At 33.0% G+C, this 21,146-nt stretch overlaps 1 protein-coding gene across 1 annotated transcript in view; it reads left to right on the top strand.

Annotated features, from left to right (window-relative positions):
- Positions 1 to 1,022: 1,022 nt before the first annotated feature.
- The window catches only part of LOC129746436 (mucin-2), a 114,669-nt gene continuing 94,545 nt past the window's right edge, over positions 1,023 to 21,146 (top strand). The window contains exon 1 of the mRNA XM_055740086.1: positions 1,023 to 1,573. The gene's annotated coding sequence lies outside the window, so the exon portion shown is untranslated. The remainder of the gene's footprint in view (positions 1,574 to 21,146) is intronic.

Genomic DNA, 21,146 nt, shown 5'->3' with positions numbered 1-21,146 from the left:
AGAGGCAGTTAAGAGAGTTTTAAACCTAAGTAGTGTTTAAGGAAAAGCAAACACACACTGCACTAAAAATAGTATCACCGTTTAAAGACCGTCAACAGTTTCTCAAACTTCTTCGGTCGTAATAAAGTCGAATAAAGTAAAAAAAAAAAAAAAAATCGCATGTTTTTGTAAATTATAACTGATAAAACCAATATTATTCTGACTACGACAATTTGATGCCCTATAAAACTTTTGATGTACAAGCGGTATGATTATCTGCGTATATTAAGTAAGCCATTGAAGTTGAAAAGTGTTGCATAATGCCTCAGTTGACGGTAGTATGAGAAACAAACAAATTCGTGAAATTCATAAACTTTTTCAAAATAACTGTTCAACATCTAACATGGACCGTTTCCTAAAATATATCAAAAAGTAAAGATGTTTAGAGTTAATAATGTAATAATTTTTTTAATTTAATAAGTTTGATCGATAATTGCCACATCTCATGGACAAAAATCTTCAATACGTGTCGGTTATCACACTCCTTGTAAGCTACTTAAAAGCTCAATGATGCACCTATCGACGGTAGGTGTTTTTCTCCAAAACCGAGAAAAAAAATCGTAAGGCTATTTGCACCGGGAGGGCAAATAACTGAATGAAAAACGAATGAATGAATAATCAAAGACCCCAGCACAGCATCCCATCCACCCGGGCCGAAGTCATCTCTGTCTCTCGGTAGGAAGGTACAAACCTAGGTATCTGCCTAACTAATAACGAAGAACTGAAGAGGAGCAAGTAGCAGTTGGGTGGCTGGATGGCTCGTTGGCTGCTTCTAGGTTGGTAGGAAGGTGGCTGAGCCGAATCGCCTTCCTTCTGCTGGCTGATCTGACCATGTGCGCCCGCGAGCTGCCGCTGAGCTAGACCAGAGAGCTGAGCAGGAGAGCAGCAATGAACCTCGCGAGATGCATGTGGAACATAATCTGTTGGGCCAAAATTTATAGTTTACGGCTCTCGGATCTTGGCGTTGTTTTGAAACTACTATCGAATGTAATTTTTCAAATGAAACATTCTGATGCTGGTTGCGACAGTGTAAAGACGTGCTTGTCTGCATTATTTGTACTAGAGTATCGCATCTTTTCTGGTGTGATTTGTTCGAGTGCTGGTGAATAACTTTTGTTTGAATGGCCATTATTTGCCGCCGAGCCGTTCTAGTGCTACGATCAGTTATTGATACGCTCTATTAGAAGGAAAAAAGTATTATTCTTGAAAATTAGTGAAGTTATTTTGAGTGCACTACAATTCCAGACAAAATCAACAGTGAAAGCCCATTAAATTTGTGTAGAAAATTATTCCCTAGTGTCTGAGGAAAAATCCTAACAAAACCGACACAAAAGTAAAAGTGAAAAGTGCCCCTAACATACATGAAAAATTTCTACAATATCAAGTGATTTTAAGGAAAATTTGGATAATAATTCTGGTTTCGAACAAACTCATCAGCAACAAGGCGAACAATAACTCAACGGACACGAAGCAACGAATCGCAACAGGATCATATGCGATAAAACATACCATTTCATTGCACGGATTGGATTGGGTAAGTCAGGACTGTTTTATGATACTCGTGCTGATAGATAACAAAATGTGAAAAGTATTGCAATCTATTTAATTGGATAATGGCTCTTTTCTCTCATCTTATTTCTGTTATGCTGTTGAAAAATATCAAGTTTTTAAAATGCCTTTCGATTACGCTTTGCCTTTTGAAATGAAATTATGAGTTTAACAAACTTAATATTCTTAATAATGATAAAATTTTGTTTTGAAATTACAAAACACCTATTTGACACCATCTGAAAAATTTTTGATTGTTAACTTATAAATAGAAACCAAAATACTGGATTTTTTATTTGGTAAATTGAATTGAAAGTCTGAATTTTATAAGCAAACGATCATAAAAAATTTGTAATTTGTAAATTTATAGAAATACTATTCAAAATTCAGGATTATTCAATAAAAAAAATCCTTGCAAAACTCGAAATCAAACCTAAATCCTGAATTCTTGATAATGAATTCTGAATTCAGATTCAGAAACTTCGTGTTCTAAATGCTGAAATTGAATTCAAAACCCAGAATTTAGACTTCTACATGCATAATTCAGAATTCTGAATGTTGCATTCTTAAATCTGAATTATGACTTCAGGATTCCTGAAAATTCTTTATGCTGAATTCTGAAAACACTTGCATTCTAAATTTTGAATTCTTGCATTCTAAATTTTTAATTGTAAATTTGGAATTCGAAATTCCGAATTTTGAATTTTGAATTCCAAATTCTGAATTCTGAATCCTGAATTCTGAATTTTGAATTTTGAATTTTGAATTCCAAATTCTGAATTCTGAATTCTAAATTCTGAATCCTGAATTCCAAATTCTGAATTCTAAATTCTGAATCCTGAATTCCAAATTCTGAATTCTGAATTCTGAATTCTGAATCCTGAATTCTTTATTCTTAATTCAGAATTCTGAATTCCGAATGCTGGATTTGGAATTCAATATTCAATATTCAGAATTAAGAATCCTTGAATTCTAATTTTTAAATTCCAAATTCAGAATTCTGAATTCAAAATTCAGAATTCTGAATTCAGAATTCAGAATTCAGAATTCAGAATTCAGAATTCAGAATTAAAAATTCAGAATTCAGAATTCAGAATTCAGAATTCAGAATTCAGAATTCAGAATTCAGAATTCAGAATTCAGAATTCAGAATTCAGAATTCAGAATTCAGAATTCAGAATTCAGAATTCAGAATTCAGAATTCAGAATTCAGAATTCAGAATTCAGAATTCAGAATTCAGAATTCAGAATTCAGAATTCAGAATTCTGAATTCAGAATTCAGAATTCCGAATTCTGAATTCTGAATTTGAATTTTGAATTCAGAATTCTGAATTTGGAATTTAAAAATTGGAATTCAAGGATTCTTAATTCTGAATATTGAATATTGAATTCCAAATCCAGTATTCGGAATTCAGAATTCTGAATTAAGAATTCAGAATTCAGAATTCAGAATTCAGAATTCAGAATTCAGAATTTAGAATTCAGGATTCAGAATTCAGAATTCAGAATTCCGAACTCAGAATTTGGAATTCAGGATTCAGAATTAAGAATTCAGAATTCAGAATTTGGAATTCAGGATTCAGAATTTAGAATTCAGATTCAGAATTTGGAATTCAAAATTCAAAATTCAGAATTCAGAATTCAGAATTTGGAATTCAGAATTCAGAATTCAGAATTCAGAATTCAGAATTCAGAATGCAGAATTCAGAATTCAGAATTCAGAATTCTGCATTCTGAATTCTGAATTCTGAATTCTGAATTCCAAATTCTGAATTCTGAATTCTGAATTTTGAATTTTGAATTCCAAATTCAGAATTCAGAATTCAGAATTCAGAATTCAGAATTCAGAATTCTGAATTCAGAATTCTGAATTCAGAATTCTGAATTCTGAATTTGGAATTCAGAATTCAGAAATCTGAAATCTGATTTCTGAATTCTGAAATGTGAATTCTGACTTCTGAATTCCAAGTGATGTGCTTTCTAGTAGGGACATCTTAGAATTATGAAATTTCATTGATGGATAGAAAGTTAGAAGAAATGAAAGATAGGAAATTATAAATAAGCTAAATTTGGTTTTTATTAGGAGATTTTTTATATTACTTAAAATATAATTCTAAAATCTTAAAATATCTGGTTTTTTGAAGGCTCTCAAACAAACATCTCTCCTGATCAAATTCAAGCATTTAGGAGCAAATTGGTTGTTTAATGTGAAAGTTCAACTTTTTTCTATGTTTAGGTTAAGTTAAGGTGTTGTTTTTATGGTCATTCTATGATAATTCTTGGATATTGAAAAAAAAAACGGTTATTTTCCATGAAAAAGCTCGTATAAAAAAAATTGTTAAAAACCCTACCAAATGGTTAAGTTTGAAGAACAAATAAATATGGGAACAGTGCGAAGACTTAGGGAATTGCATGAAGGTAAAATTTTATTTGTTTTTGAGGCCAAAAAATATTGAGAAATGTCTATAATTTTTGCCCCTAAATGTATGCAGCAATATTGTCCATCTTTCGAGTGTATTTGTTTTTTAAAGAAAACGTTGAAAATATTCAATTGAGTCCAAACAAAAAATACTGTTATTTATGTTTTGAGCCTTCTGTGCTTAATGGCATGAAAACAATAAATTTGAAGATGTTGAGATACGTAAAAACCATTATGATCAAAGTTACCCCGAAACTCGAAATCTGGTTTTGTAACAAACATTTAATTATAATCACAAATGTCGTTTCAATTTATTGCAATCAATGATCATGTTTAATAATCCTCACCTCACTAAGGGTTTTAAAGCTTTTAGGTATTACGAAAAAGTAACCCCTTTCAAAATATTTAAAAATGAATGAAAAAAGTGATCAAAGTTGCCCCAGTTTACGGTACTCAAAAAATCAAACTTTTTGTGTGCCTGGTTTGGTACGCTGTAACACTAATTACTAGAGATGTACCGAATATTCGGTCGGCCGAATATTCGGCGCCGAATACCGCCAAAAAACCGTTAAGCCGAATATTCGGCTCACCGAATAGTTGAGATAGGTATTCGGCCGAATAGGCCGAATAGGCCGAATATTTATTTTTATTAAATTTTAACAAAAACAGACTTCAAATTTTTCATCTGATGTTGGATAATTTATGATAAAATATCCAAAAGTAATGTTGAAAAAACTTTAAAATCATCAAAAACTCATGGTTTCAGTAAAACATTTTAGGTGTATCCGTGTATTTTTCACTGTAGATAGCTTTGTACTTATATCGTATATTCTTCTTGATATATCCAGGCTTGTCTATAAACCAAATTAAGAGTTTGATAAAAGTTAAATCTGGCCGGGATGGCACATATTTTTTTTCAACTTTCCGGATTAATTTTTTTTAATTAAAAACGAACACACACATATATCTCAGTGAAACTTCATGTTTTTTTTGAAAAGATCTAATTTTACCCTGGTTCAATCAGATTTTTTGCTAAATCAAATAAAAAACTCAAATTTTTAAACTTCGCGTTACAAAACGATTATTTGGAGTAAATTTATTCGTTGATACGATTTGAACAAAACTGTGATTCGATGAAAACTTTAAATTTTAAGTAATATTATTTCCTTTTTCTCTCGTATGTTTGAGAATAATACCTAGTTTCTGTTCAGATCTTCTTTTTTTCAAAAAATCGTTCAGACCCGACCGTGTGGATAAACGTGGAAAAACAGCTAAAATTAGACATTCATCTAATTCAATATAAAAAAAGCAATTTCAAATAGCCTGGCACCTATTTTAAAATGTTTGTCCCAGATTTCACTGGAACCCAATCTCTTTGGTGATGAACGTCCTAGAATTATACATCTGGTTGGAAATAATCGACTTAAAAACATGAGAGGCATTAAGATGGCAGATAAAGAAGAAACATGAATTTATTGATTTGGATTTCTATTGAAAACTCAACAGAATATTCGACCGAATATTCGGCCGAATATTCGGCCGAATATTCGTTTGGCCGAATAGTTAAGAAGGTCAATATTCGGTATTCGGCCGTTCGCCGAATACCACTATTCGGTACATCTCCTAAGGGTGCTTAATCGGTATAGCGCACGGCACCCTTCCAAATAAACGAATTTCAAATCAAATCAAAATCGGTACATCTCTACTAATTACAATAGTTTTTGGTTTTATTCGAGCTTAAGTTTCCTTTTTTTTCTGTTCCAAAAGCTGATATAAGAAAAATGCAAAGGTACTGCATACATTCAGGGGTAAAAACTGCGTGGCAATAAGGCCTATAGCAGTGCAGCTAGCGGTTTATTTTTGAAGCTAATAGTTCCACTCAAGATCTAATCTTAATTTTCAAAACTGCGCAATTAATTAACATTTTGATGAAAAACTCGTTACAAAAACTCGAATAATGCTTTTTTGAGCGTTTTACTACTATTTAAGTCGTTCAGAATCATTTCATAACGGTCAAGAATTACGCATATAAACGGTCAAAGTCTGCATAGATTGGTAAGAATTGCAGCAGAAAAGGCGTTTGTGTTTCAAGCTGCTAATTATATTGTTTCATTTCATAAATGTTAGCAAAAATGACAATGCTTGTATGAAAAGATCTTGAAAAAGTGTTTTTTTTTTTATATTTTGACAAGATTTATAAATAATCATCGCCTAGAGATCTTAGATAAAATTAAATAGTTCCCCACTAGATTTCGGCTAGTTCCACTCAAGATAATTTACCCTGTGTAGAAGTTCCGAAAAGTTTACGATACATGACCTTTGTAACTATGATTTCATTCTCGAAACATTAAATTGTAGTTTCATCTCTGTTTCATTCTCTGTTCTTTCTGAATAAACAAAGAGTAACATGTTGATGTGAACGAAAAAATCCCACTAGAGGTCTTATTATGTTTTGTTTAAAATTATTCACTCGCAGTTCACCTGCACAGATAGACAGTTGTTCCTATTTTGCGTTGCGTTGTGTTTATCAATAATCTTACTGTTTTTTTGTTTAGCATTGATTTTGAGCTTTAGATTTTAAAAACTTTGACATTGTTTCTGCACATTTGTTTCATGCTTTTTTTTTCTTGCTGGAAGCTTTGTTCTGAAATTAATAATTTCTCTGTAAAACTTTTCTGTTTCAAATTTTTTATTCAACTTTAGAATGTCAGTAGATTACTGGACAACCGTGAATTGAGATTCAGTAATGCTGAAGTTTGGTTAAAAATTCCAACATCAATTGCACTGTTAACGTTACAGAATCTTTTTGTAATATTTCTGTCCAACTCTGCTCTGTCTGTAGCGAATAGTAGCGATTGTCATTCTAAGCAGAGTGTGTATAGTTGAAAAAAAGAGGAACGAAATTATTTGAAAATAAAACAAATTTTAAATAATTTGATTTTACTTTTGGGTGAGTTTATCAATTTTGTTCATCACGCAAGCAAATAAATCTTTGAAAACCTTATAGGTCAAGGCGTTAAACTATCAAACTGTTGCATCAAAAATTTAACTAGGATTGCGGCGAAAATTGGGAGCCTTTGTTAAGGAAATTTTCGGAATAAACCCTGAAGGGTCGATTTTCTTTTAAGTGCAGTGGTTGTACGAGCTTGATTCTCAAGTAAACTTTTGGATTGAACAGGGCCGTAGGAAGAACTGCCTCATAGTGGAGGAGGGGGTGCAGGCAACAAATTTATATTTGTGAAATAAAATTTAGAACCAGAACATTATTTAAACCTAAGCTCACCCGATATTTTTCCGCACTTATCCGGGCAGGGAAAATCTGGACATTTTTTTTTATCTATTAACCTTGCAAAATCCGGGCATTCGATTTCAAAGTTGGCTAGTGATATAGCTCAGTTGGCAAGTCTGTTGTCTGTTGAGCCGATGTCCACGAGTTCGAGCCCAAGAGTAAACATCGAACACAGTTGTACCGGATAAGTTTTTCAATAACGATCCTGCCAACTGTAACGTTGATAAAGTTGCGAATGCCATAAAGATGGTAAAACGACTATAATCGAAACAAAAAAACAAGATTCCAAAGTTAACAACCAAAAATCTGGGCAATATCCAGGCAAATTTTGGAATTCTTCAATTGAAATCAAGAAGAAAAAACTCGAAAAATAGTTTGTTTTCATCGAAACACATCAACCAGTTAATTTGGATAAACTTTGTTAAAAAATGGTTCTAAACGCAAAATTCAAAATTATGATCACGCAATTTAAATTTAGCTTTGATTTTGCAAATCAGTAAAAACATTCGGGCAATCAGGCAACCTTAGTATGTCTAACCTTATCGAAAATTCGATATTGGAGACTGAGGACTGTAAACAAAATTCATCTACCAACTTGTTTTGTGGATATCTTTTGAAAGCGTTTTTAGAGTACAGTCTGTAAGTTTCTTACAAGTGAGAATATTTTTTTAAATCTGTAGTAGAATTGTGGACCTGAGATAAAATTTCGAGATATTGGTCTTAGCTCTGAGTCGAGATTGTTACTCTTGATTAACTTTAGTCGTTCATCAAAATTTTATTATGAATTTAGTATTTTGAGTTTAGAGAAGAACATTTTACTTGAAATTTTTTGGACCTTCATTGGGAGCGGGAGGGAATGTTTAACCCCCAAATTACCTCTCCCCCTTCCTAAGGCCATGGATTGAAACGTTTTTCTAAAAATTTATCAAATATATAATTTGAATACTTAAATCATTTCCTGCATTCCGATAATTGATCTATTTCTTTATATTTAATCTCTCATTAAATAAAAAAAAACCAATAATAAAATTTCTACCTCTTGTCGATTATAAAAATGACCTTTTTGTATTCAGCATTGTGTGAAAATACATTTCCAAATTTTTTTTGATGAATTTGCAACACAAAATTTTAGTTGTTTTTTATATTGACTTTTAGTTTCCTAAAATAAAACTTAAAAATCATTAAACATGCTTTTCTTGCCTGGCGAAACAATGGAAAGAAGGAAACTTTGAGGAAACAGAAGCAGAAAATAAAAACATCTAAGAAAAAGTGATTAATGTTGACATTTCAAATCTATGTTATCTTCCGCTTTGCAACCTCGAAATAAATATTTAATTCCAGAATTAATCTGGAAATTTTCAAATATGAACGCAGTTGCAAATACTTATGATAATAATACTTAAATAATGTCCACAAATAATCATACCGCTTGTACATCAAAAGCTTTAAGGTTGATGGGACATCAAATTGACGTAGTCAGAAAAATTATTGGTTTCACCAGTTACTTTTCTATTTACAAAAACTTGCGATTTCCACCCTTCAAAGAAAAAGAATAAGTTGCATTCAACATTGTTTTTAACGAAAAAGCAAATGAAAACGTTTGATTAGTTATGGTTTAATATTTTTTCATGTCATCACGCTAAATAAAAAATTGCAGTAATTTTTTGTTTTGTTCGAAATAAATTTTACATTTTTCTACATTCAAAATGTTACATTCAAAATGTTTTAAAGAAAAAGCATAACGGTGCTGCATACATTTAGGGGTAAAATAATACCACAAAAAATTAAAGTTCAGATGGATGAAATTTTGATGTTAACAGACGCATGATGAAAAACAATCATATTCCAGCATATGGAAACGAGATTTAAAAGGTGAATCTTTGATTTGCATTTTGATGCATTTAGTCCAGACTGGCAACTGAATTTAAACAAACATTTATTTTATAAAATTTGGTGATTGTCCAAAAATATTTTTACACCAACAGTGTTGGAATAGAATAATAAAAGGAATATAAAGTTTGTAAGTGATATCATCAAGCCAATTCGTCATATTGGGTAAAGTAAACAACGGCATCAAAAAATGTAAAAATTTGTACACCTGATTCATTATAGATTCATTATCAGATTCATTATATGTTGTGGTAAACAAATGTTGCATCTAACCCTGCTGTTTCATGATGCCCCGTTTGACGGTACTGATTTTGATTTTGAGATTCTTTCTAAATTCTCAATTGAATTAACATTATGAAGCTTAATCGTGTTTTGTGTTTGAAATCTGTATCAAAATCTGTATCATACCCTTATGACTGTAATGGGACATGGAAAAAAATCTCCAATACATTTTTCTATGATCAGAATAAATTAATACGATTTTTTTTTAATTGAAATCATCAATAAAGTTTGAATTTGTAATGGAAAACTTCACTTAAAATCTGAAGCTATTCATTCCAAATCTTAACTCCAATTTTTATTTAATTTTAAAATTGATAAACTTCAAATTCATGTCTCATCAATGGTTCAAAATGGAAGTTATGTAATCAAAATCTGAAATATGAAGAATAAAATCGAGTTTGAATTTTCCTAAACATATTTGAAGTTAAATTATTTAAAATGTTTTGATAACAAAATCTGATAAGAAATATTATCTAGCTATTAAAAGTGAGAAAATTTTGAAATCGTGCATTTGAATTTTGAACTGTGTAATGTCAATATTTTAAACTGCATTCAAAAAGCTAATCAGATTTTCAATCTATAATTTAAAAACCATTTAAAAAAAAGATATTTTTTAAAAAATTTTCATACGTTTGAAATTGAATTAAGAAAACTACACAGTAATCTTGAACATCGTCTCAAAATAAAATGTTATAGTTGGCTACAAGTTTATTCAGGTCAAGTCAAATCTGTTTGAATTGACCATTCCAGATGCTCCGAATATTCAATGAAATATTTGAAAAAAAGTTCGTTCCTTTCCGGGAGCCCGGATAAAATGGAAGAAATCCGAATTTTGACCGGACTCATTCACATTTTTTTTTGCTATTAACACTCATTTAAAGTAAGTTAAGTTGATATAATTTTAAGTTTTTTCATTTAAAAACAAAAATATTGGAGAGTTAGTTTTATAAGAATATCTGACAAAATCCAAATTTATAAAAAAGGAAAGTCTTAATTTGTATTTCGTTTTGTTTCGAGCAGAAAAAAACGTTGATTTTTTTTATAACCCCCTCATTTTGCAGGGATTTTGTTTTAAAAATTATAAATTCAACCAACGGATTTTGCTATGTTTTTAAGAAAAAAATCGCATGTGTGCACGAATTTCCTTAAACACATACTTAATTCGTTTAAGCTACCATGTTTACGCGAGATCTACGATGTGTGTAAACTTAATTGACAATAGTGATGACATCCAATTAGGTGGATCATAGAATGGATAAAGTTCACTCCATGGCTTCGTTATTTGCAGATTAATACAGATTTTATAGTGTATTTCTCCATTCCTCCTAATTAACAACCATCGCATCGAAATTAGTGAACAACCTTTTTACTCCCATTTCGGCAGTTTAGCTGCTTAACGAAGAAGCACGGATCATCTTCATGTCAAAGGTCGAAAGAACTCGCACTCGCATTAGATGGTATTATTATACAACCATACGGTTTTCGGTGTCGTCACCGTAGGAAGAAAAAAACAGTTTGGCAGCATCACCATTACCAAAAGGTCAGGCTAAGTCTATTTAAGTAAACTTTGCGCAGAAAATTACGCCCAATTTCGAGAAATGTCAGTCAGCTCAGTCAGACCGAACCGAACAAAATCGCGTGCATTCTTGCTTTTGCCCACGAGCTTCTTTGAAATCGACCTTGGATGAAGGTGGGAGTGGATGGATATGTGGATGGAAGATAGCGAAATTTTTAAGGGTGATTTGGATTGCCGCCGCCAGGAGGTAGGTCTGATTTTCTGTCCGATTCCAGCTACCGCCGCTAATTCTGCTAACGAGTGTGAATATCATCCGGTTCAAGTCCGGCGGCTAAAATGTCAGTTGCTCGCTCTTAGCTTTCGTGCTGTCTGAACATACCTGGCTGTTCTTCTTCCGAATACTTTGTCAAATTTGCTTTTAATCGTGATAAAGGCATTAAATTGCTCTCCAGCTGTAGGTAGTAAACCTTCTGCTGATTCAAAACACTAGGTATGCCCCTACTCTGGAATTGTTGCCTCATCGATAGATCAGTTCAATTTTAATCCCACCGAATTCTGGTTCTGGCTTCGGAGTATTGCGAAATGCCAACCTCGTGATTGACAACCAAGTTTGGATCCGACCTTTACCTATTGTTTATCTATTGAAAAACATTTCCTCGCATTCATTGGCAGTTATTTGTCCTATCAAAACAGTTTTGTGAGTAACCAAAACTACTTAATTACCTTGCTAGCTTGAAGGAAGTCATATCTACGGGCAATTCATACTCCTACATTTTGCATTCCATTCCATTACGCATGCCTGGTTCTATAAGGGAAATGATCGGGGTGATTTACATTTTTTTTTATTTTTAGATATTTTGATCATGTTTTGTGGATTAATTTAAGCTTCTCAAAAAAGTAAAAAAGTCGTTGGGCCTTTTAATTGCCTTTCTGATAGACTGCAGTCAAACTTTCAATTGGATAGTGATGATTTTTCCCAGTTTCCAGGCACTTCAAAAGCTCAACTTTGTTACCACTATTAAATGTTTATGAAATAAGCGACAACACTTTTATTTTTCATTTTTTTCAGAAATTAAAAAAATAAAATTTATTTATAATATCGACCTGAAAGAAAATGTCTAGATTAAGGTATATTGTACTATTAAATGTAATTTTGTATATAGAATAAAAAATCGATGTAATGATTCTCTTGTCCGAATTTCTGTCACCCCCTCAATTTACATTATAAAATAAAAAAAAATCAAGTTTTGATTTTGTGATCCTGATTCATTTTAATTCCGTTTCAAAACCATCACATCTAATATTCATATTATGAATAGCTGTGAAAAAAGGTACTGTAAAACAGAAATCGAATATAAAATTATAATTGTAACAATTGTGTTCATTAAATGCTCCTGAAATGCCGAAAATGGGAAATAATACATTTCGCTGGCATAGGATTTAGACTAAGGTTGCCAGATTGCCCGGTTTTATCCGGGTTTGCCCGGATATTCGATACAAAATTTGGGAACAGTGCGGCCCAGCCTGGTTGCTCGGATTTCATTGAAAAATGCCCAGATTTTGCCCGGATTTTTTCACTTCATTTGGCAAATCAACCAAAAAAAAAAAAAAGAAATTGTATTGTAATTTTTTTGAATTTAGTCACCAAATTAAATTTTTGAGCAGATTCTGCAAAAATAATCATGAAAGGTTTTTTCAAAGCCTAAAACACGATTAAAAATCTGTTTATGAATTTCAATGAAAAAAAAATTTTTTTCATTTTATTTATCTTGATTTTTGTTGAGTAATTTCTGGATTTTGGTTAAATTTGACCGGATATTGCCAGGGTTTTTGGTCGTCAACTTAGAGATGAAATGCTCGGATTTTGCCAGGTTTTTCATAAAAAACTGCCCGGTTTGTCCGGCCCGAACACGTGCTGAAAAAAATTCTGGCAACCTTAATTTAGACACTTCTTTGCAAACCACGAACACTTATTCTTCCTCAATTCTATCATACCGTTATTTGCCATAAAAAGTAATTCTAAAACAATGTTCAACGGTTTTGAAAATGTACCGTAAAATGGGGTAACTTTGATCACCGGGGTAAATGTGTTTGTTTGTTTGTTGTTGAATTATAGAGACTTTAAACCGGGTTAAATTTGACCAACAATAAACTTTTCCACATTACCATCAATAACTCAGTCTATAGTTTGAATTTTTGTAAACTGTTTTCTACGTTTGAAAGCCTTTTAATTGAGTATCAAATTGGCAAAATTTGGTTCGTATTTGAAATTTATTTCTGTTAGCAAAAAATCTAATTTCAAAATCTTAAAATATCTATTTTTCCAAGGCTCGCAAACAAACAACTCTCCTGATGATACCAAAAAGCATTTAGAAGCAAACGGGTTGTTAAATGTGAAAGAACAACTTTTTTCCTCTGTATATGAACAGTTATAGTGCTATTTTTATAGTCATTTTATGATAAATTTTTGATATTTAAAAATTATGGACATTTTCCAAGAGTAAGCCCGTATTGGACAAATGGATAGGAACACTATCAAATCGTTAACTTTGAAGAAAAAAATGAAAATGGAAATAGTAGGAAGGCCTAGAAGAATATGTGAATGGAAAATTTCATTTGTATTTTGAAGCTTAAAATATTTATCAATTATTACAATTTTTGCCTCTAAATGTATGCAGCATCATAGTTATTTTTTTGATTATAAATATTTTATAATTAAACGTTAAAAATCGAGGTTAAATTGATAAACTAGCATATGTAAATACTATGAAGGTGTTTTGTATCCTTTATGATCAAGAAAACTCGTTATAACCGGCAGAATAGAGACTGATCAATGTCACCCCAAAGCATCAAGTTCTGAACAGAGACGAAAACGTTTTTTAAAGCCAATTCAAAGAGGTCTAATAAATTTCTGCATCCATGTTTTACGTTCAGAGGAGTCCAGTACTGGTTTTAATAATATGAAACATGCCACATTCCCCTTAACAGAAAAAATAATCGAAAAATATTGAAAAAAGTGATCAATCTTACCCCGGATTACGGTACCTTCTCTTCGGTGCTAAAACGATTGTATCCCATTTACCCGAAAACCATTGCCCAGAATGAATTTTTCCCAGAATGACAAATACCCGAAATCAAACCCCAGAATGAACCATTTCCCAGAAAAAAAATCCCCAGAATGCACCATTTTCCAGAAATTTTTTTCCCAGAATGGACCATTTCCCAGAATTTTTTTCCCAAGAATGGAACATTTACCAGAATGGCACAAATCCCAGATTTTTTCCCCTACTATTTTTTTTTTTTTTTTTCTAATGAATTCTTGAATATTTCATATGATTCGAAATTAATTTTTTCAAAATGATTTTTTAAATGAAATTACGACTTTGAAATTTTCCAACTAAATTTATTTTAGAACCAATATTGTGCTTTGTTTCTGGATTGGTTACTTTAATTGATGAAATGCTTACCATGGTCCTTTAAAAATCCGACTCCTCACGCTGCGCGTTCGAACTTGAAAGACGTTTTGTCCTTCACGCTATCGCGTGGCGGACGGGGCTAAGGGATCACCCCTAGCTTTCACGCAGACCTAGGAAGTCCCGACAGACCTAGACCAATGTCTTAGGGCCGCCGCTTCCGACGGCGGGTCGGCGGCCTCCTCGGATTTGGGATCTTCAGTGGCTTTGTGCCGCCTCAGCCCCTTCATCCTCGTTGGTTGCGGCCTTGCCGCAAAAGAATAAGGTTATGAAACCCCATTTTTTTTTTGTAACAATTCCTTTTTTTTTTAAATAATTTCTAGTAAGGATAAATGTTTTCAATTTTCTGGGAAATGGTCCTTCTGGCGAAAAAATTTCTGGTACATGGTTCATTCTGGTGAAAAAATTTCTGGGAAATGGTACATTCTGGCGAAAATTTTTCTGGCGAATGGTTCGTCTGGGGAAAAAAAATTCTGGGGAATGGTTCTTTCTGGCGATTGGAATTCTGGGGATTTTTCATTCTGGGCAATGGTTTTCGGGTAAATGGAGTACAACCGCTAAAATAGACAACTCCAGTTAGTGGGCCGCATTTAAAAAATTAAAGGCGAATAAGAAAAAATACCATTTTTTTTACTCTCCAAGCCAAAGTTTAAAAGGAAACAACTGTCACTGTGATGAATATGATGTATACTACCTATTTTTTCTTAAAACATAAGAAAAAACCGGAAAAATTGATAAGGGTCCTGAAATATGACATTTTCGATCATGATGTTCCATTCTTAGACCTAACAACATCTCCTTAACTTTGTTTCAATTCTAACCATTCATCAACTAAGGTAAGAATCTTAAATTAGGGCATGATTTATAACTTATATTGAGCATTTTTAACAATCTTTGACTTTTATGAGAAACATATGGATTAAGAAAATCCATCGCATGAAGGGTCCAAAGTAGTGCAACTAACCCTATATACCGTTTTATTATGAAAAAATAAGTGCTTTAGCGATATACATTTGAATTCATCTCCAGAACTAAAACTAGGAAACTTAATTCACATTTTTCAGAAATAACATGAATATTTGAACTGTTTTGACTAATGCGCTGAGTCCAGATTTTAAATAAGTTTTCTTTTTCATTGTTTTCAGTATAACCTCTGAAAATAGGTTTATTAGAAAATCTGCACCCTTTTGGCAAAAGTGTAAAATTTTACAAAGCTTAAGAATATAAAGTTCTTAACTTAATGGTCAATATTTCCGAAGGTCAATTTGTGAAAAGTTATTGAATTTTCTTTTTGTTTAGTTTCACCGTTTTTTTTTCAATACGGGAATTTTGAAAAAAAAAACAACTAAACCAAAATGAATCTAAGATATTTTTAAAGTATAAGCCAAAACGCTTTACATCCTTCAATAAAATTGTTGAATATATTAATATATTTAGTAACAAATACTTGTATTAATGCTTTGAATCAATTATCAATCCAAAATCGAGTGAACCTATACTGGGTTCCAGGCCACTGTGGTATAGAAGGCAATGAAAAAGCAGATGAACTCGCTAGGAAAGGATCTGAAAGGCGCATGATTGGCCCTGAAGCTTTTTGTGGAGTATCTACTTGTGCTCTTACAAGTGAATTAAAAAAATGGGAGAACTCAAAAATCAATTTCAAATGGCTTGTAGCCATCGGTGCTAGACAATCTAAAAAATTCATAAAGCCCGATTCTAAGAAAATTTGTGAACTTCTAAGTCTATCGAAAAGGGATCTTAAAACAATTACAGACCTTTTTACAGGGCACTGTCCATGCAACTACCACTTACATAAAATAGGCAAACTCAGTAATGAGATGTGCCGGTTTTGTCAAACTGAAGTAGAAACTGCAGAACACTTAATGTGTGACTGTGGATATTTTATGACACATCGACTGAAAGTTCTTGGTAAGCGAATCTTAACGCCCGATGATATTTGGAAGATGAAAGCCAGTAAGGTGGTGGGATTCATAAGAAATACCATCCCAAACTGGAATAATGTCTCGATTTCGACTACAGCTGCCATCTCTATCAATGATGACAGTATTGCGTGACCAGACATATAATAAATTGGGTTATTCCACAATAGATCACAAAAAGTTGGTCGCAGTGGATCTTCTCATACAAAAAAAAACAAAAAAAAACAAATACTTACACAAAACGTTTTTTTTAGTTATTCAGAAATAGTAATAATGATATCTTTTCAAATGTCTGAAAATTTTAGAATTAATTTTCATTCAAAGCGTTGTATCTCAAGGCAAAATCTAGATAGTTTTTTTTCAGGAATTCACCGCTTTGTGGAAATTTTCCCTTTATCGTTGAATAAATAGAGGATTATAAATGAGGCCTTCAGAGCCAAAAGAGTATAACTGAAAAATTTATAGATTTCAAGTGAATAATGCCAAACGTTTTTTCATATTTTAAACTATATTTGATGGTTTTCGAAAAAAGACAAAATTTTGAAAAATTTACGGAATATGGCCAAACACAACAACTTAAAAGCGTGTTTTATCGAAATTAGCTTTGATGAACATTTACCCTTTTACATTCAGAGACCTCGTATGTGTATAGAATCAAAATCTTTTTTTTTCATGTAAACTGGTTTGATTAAAAAATGGATTTCACTCAACACTGATAAATTTTTAAGTTTTTTAATTGCCGTATCACCAAAACTAGAGCTGATAGACTAAATATGACAAAAAAAAACTAGAGTTCAGGAAGTAAAAATCTTCCAAAATCAGTTTTAAAACCATAGGCACCAAAAATGTGATAATGCTTTAATTATTTAATTAATTACAGCTCTAGGACCGCGCCTGTCATTACGCATAGGCATATGAATAATCTCAAATTGAATTCTGAATGCTTTATTCGAATTCAGAATTCAACTTCATAATTCTGAGTTATACATCTTAATTCCGATTCAAAATATGGATTCTAGAAGCTGAAAAATATTTTTTAACACTACATCATTCAATTTTGTTTTTATAAATTTGTTTTTTTTTCTCCTTAATACTTTTCTGCTCTCGATTCCTAATTTTGAAATTTCAAGTGATTCTCTGAATTAATTCCAATCCACTGCCAATCTATTTCGTTGAAATATCATCAATTCTGTTCAGTTGTTTTTAATATTATTAAAATCCGAATCCCGCTTAGTTTTTATCAAATTCTAGCAAATTATATTCGATTCTATTCTGTTCAAAATTCTATTCAATTCTATTCAATTCTATTAAATTCTATTAAATTCTATTAAATTCTATTCAATTCTATTTAATTCTATTCAATCCTATTCAATTCTATTCAATTCTATTCCATTCTATTCAATTCTATTCCATTCTATTCAATGCTATTCAATTCTATTCAATTCTATTCAATTCTATTCAATTCTATTCAATTCTATTCAATTCTATTCAATTCTATTCAATTCTATTCAATTCTTTTCAATTCTATTCAATTCTTATTTATTTATTTACCTACATAGTATTCCGTCTCACGACATAACTTGACGAACATAATTCCTAAAATTCCCCGGTCCATGGCAACCGTTCTCCAATTTCTCGGGCACCCCACGTTCGCCAGATCACGCTCCACTTGGTCTAGCCACCTCGCTCGTTGCGCCTCCGCTCGTCTTGTTCCTACCGGATTCGTAGCGAACACCTGTTTTGCAGGACAGTCGTCCGGCATTCTCGCATCATGTCCCACCCAGCGTATCCGGCCAGCCTTCACCACCTTCTGGATACTGGGTTCGCCGTAGAGTCGCGCGAGCTCGTGGTACATCCTTCGCCTCCACAGTCCGTTCTCCTGTATGCCGCCAAAGATGGTTCTTAACACTCGTCGCTCGAATACTCCGAGTGTACGCAGGTCCTCCTCGAGCAATATCCATGTCTCGTGCCCGTAGAGAACAACCGGTCTAATGAGCGTCATATACAGGTTACACTTTGTGCGAGGGCTAAGTCTGCTCGACCGCAGTTGCTTGTTGAGTCCATAGTAGGCACGACTTCCGCTGATAATTCGCCTCCGGATCTCACGGCTGGTGTCATTGTCTGCGGTCACCAGTGAGCCGAGATAGACAAAGTCTTCGACTATCTCCAGCTCATCGCCGTCGATCGTGACCTTGTTATCACTGGACAAGCGGGTTCGGTCGGTCTCGGATCCGCAGGCCAGCATGTAGGACTTCGTCTTGGACGTATTAATCATCAACCCAATCCTTCCTGCTTCGCGTTTCAGTTTGCGGTACATCTCCTCCACCGCCGCAGATGTTCTGCCGACTATATCAATGTCATCGGCAAAGCAGATAAAATGACTGGATCTGTTGAAAATCGTGCCCCGCATTTCGCCCACCGCTCGTCGAAAAACACCTTCTAGCGCCACGTTGAACATCATGCAGGATAGACCATCACCTTGTCGAAGCCCCCTGCGCGATTCGAATAAACTCGACAATTCACCCGAAATCCGCACACAGCACTGCGTTCCATCCATCGTCGCCTTGATCAGTCTGATCAGCTTCCCGGAAAAGCCGTTTTCGTCCATGATTTTCCATAGCTCGTTACGGTCGATCGTGTCGTATGCGGCTTTGATGTCGATGAATAGATGGTGCGTAGGGACTTGGTGTTCCCGGAATAATTGGAGGATTTGCCGTAGTGTGAATATCTGGTCAGTCGTTGACCGTCCCTCCATGAAGCCGGCCTGATGACTTCCCACGAATCTGTTTGCTTGTGGCGTCTGGCGGCGGAGTAGGATTCGGGACAACACTTTGTAGGCGGCGTTGAGGACAGTGATCGCTCGGTAGCTCTCACAGTCCAATTTGTCGCCCTTCTTGTATATGGGGCATATTACCCCCTCCTTCCACTCCTCCGGTAGCTGTTCGATGTCCCAGATCCGGGCTATCAACCGGTGTAGGCAATCGGCCAACTTGTCTGGGCCATTTTAATGAGCTCAGCTGCGATGCCATCCTTCCCAGCCGACTTGTTTCTATTCAGCTGGCGAATGGCTTCCTTAACTTCACTCATCGTTGGGAGTGGCTCTTCTACGTCATTGGCTACGCGGGCGATGTACCTTCCCCCACCGTCTGGGCCCCTTCGAAGTTTCCAAAAAAGCAGAAGGGGGGATAAATGAAGTTTGAAGTAATCTATGAAAATATTGAAGACTTTAACAAATAGCCGTAAGATTACAGAAGAAAAAAACAAATTTTAATTTTCGAAGATATTCCACTTTTTGTATTCTTGATTTTATTGAATTTTTCGATAAAAAAATACTTGTAAAAATAACTTTTCATTGTGAATTGTGGTCCTACAGTTTTATTTAAAAATCTCAATTTAATTGTGAAATAAAATATGGAAATATCTTTTTTTTTTAACTATATTCTATCAGATGCAACAAAGAGGGTTTGAATAAAATGAAAATTGTTTTTTTCTTCTTCAAAGGGCATAATATACACAATTTTTAAAACAATTTTCTTGAAATATTTAAAAATATGAAAAGAAGGAATAATTTCTGATAGCATAATTCAACAAAAATCACATTGGTGCCAAAAATTTTAGAACTGATTTTGACTGATTTGGGAGTGTTGAAAAATTTGGCCTTTTTTTAAACTGTAAACTGTTTCAAAGACATTAAAAATCGAGGTTTTAGTAGTTGTCACATTTGAGAAAAAGCTGCATAAAATTTCTGTTGGATTTTTTTACAGTTCTACGGAAGTACAGACCCCGTTCGTTTTTGGCAACATTCGATTTTGGCAACATTCGATTTTGGCAACATCCGATTTTGGCACATGTGCCAAAATCGAACGGTTTTCAGAATCAACATTACCTTTTAGTTTTCGTTATAACAGGACCAATTTAATTAAGACAAACACCATAAATACGTTTTTATATTCTGAAATGGTGATAAAATGCAACAATAAAATCAAAAGTTTTTTTTAAATGTATAAAGTACTCAAAAATGACAAAAATATGAAAAATTCAAAAAGTTGAAAAACAAATTCAAGCAAAAGACTGAAAATGACAAAAAACAACAAAAAAATGATGAAGAATGACAAAAACAGCAAATATGACAAATGAAAACAAACATTATAAACACAACAAGAAAAGTGGAAAATGTTTTAAAAACATGATGAAAAAAATTAAAAAATGACTGAAAAAGGTCGAAAATTGACTTAAACTAACGTGTTTGATAATAATAACCGATCGGTTTTGACAACATTCGATTTTGGCAACACAAAATGTACGGGCGTGTTGCCAAAATCGAACGGGGTCTGTACAGGAATTTGACCTAATTTTAATAGATTTTCAAACCTAAAAAAATCACAGATATTTTTTAAAGAAAACGTTTTGAAGTTTTCTACATAGATTTTCAATAAATTAAAATTTATAATTCAAAACAAAATTTTAATCGCGCTTTTGTGATTTCAGATATAAAAAAATTATATCACTTATATTGAATTTTCAAAAATTGTTGAAAGACATTTTTTTTTCTTACCAATCATTTTTTCTCTGAAATTATAAAATCTAGGAAAAATCATGATCCTTCGTGAAATAAAGGATATTAAATAGATTTAAATCAGTTTTCATTTTTCATTCAGCTGCAAATCCGTAAAAATAGCTTAATTTTCAAATTTTGCAAGCCATAGTACCAAAACAAGAGATGATAGACAAAATCTGTCGAAATATTTG

Source organism: Uranotaenia lowii, chromosome 2 (assembly GCF_029784155.1).
Source record: "Uranotaenia lowii strain MFRU-FL chromosome 2, ASM2978415v1, whole genome shotgun sequence".
In the NCBI taxonomy this organism is placed as follows: Eukaryota; Metazoa; Arthropoda; class Insecta; order Diptera; family Culicidae; genus Uranotaenia; species Uranotaenia lowii.
This window is presented reverse-complemented; position numbering and strand designations above follow the sequence as displayed.